Consider the following 780-nt stretch of genomic DNA (forward strand, 5'->3'; position numbering starts at 1 on the left):
CAAAATATTACTGCGTATAATTTGATATAAGATGGTTATTTGATTGAATTAGTAACTCACTAATGGTATTGAACAAAATATGTAATTTGATCCGTTTGGTCGAAAGATACAAAAAACTACAGGAAGAGGTGATTTATAAGATATCAACTGTTTTTGGTATTTGTAATAACTGCAAATTATCAAAAGATTATTTCTTAAAGGAAAGACTATCATTACTTTGACTGAAATAGAACAACTTTCAAATTCAGTGGTAAGTTCAATAATTACTCATCTTGTACTGGATACTGTGAACAATTTGAAATTATTATTATTATAATTATTTTCTAGTTTATGGTCTTTGAAAAATAGCAATTGAATGCTCTCAAATTTTTTCGATAATAATATAATGGGATTCGTATAGAACTACTTTTGTTACTTGCCATTTTTCTTGATTAAAAAGTTTCTTATAATGAAAAGTCACATTATTAACAGAAGTTAATTTGAAATTAGAATTTTCTCTTTATAGAAAGATTGTTTTCGAGTTGGTATAATAGTGTTCATTTCTATAATTGATCATCACTCAGATTTTTTTGTAATCCATTTACTTAACACACTTTATCTGTCTTGATTAAACTTTCCAATGAATATGTAACCAACTCCTAATTTTGATGTGAGGACAAAAATAATTATTGAAAAATGTGAAGTTATTTTGGTTTTCTAGAAAATTCCAGTGTAACAGATTTTGTATAGAAATTTTAAAAGTTTTCAGGTCGGTCTGGTAAAAACATCCAAAGCGACCAA

This window comes from Diorhabda carinulata, unplaced genomic scaffold (assembly GCF_026250575.1).
Source record: "Diorhabda carinulata isolate Delta unplaced genomic scaffold, icDioCari1.1 Dcau_26, whole genome shotgun sequence".
NCBI classification, from domain to species: domain Eukaryota; kingdom Metazoa; phylum Arthropoda; class Insecta; order Coleoptera; family Chrysomelidae; genus Diorhabda; species Diorhabda carinulata.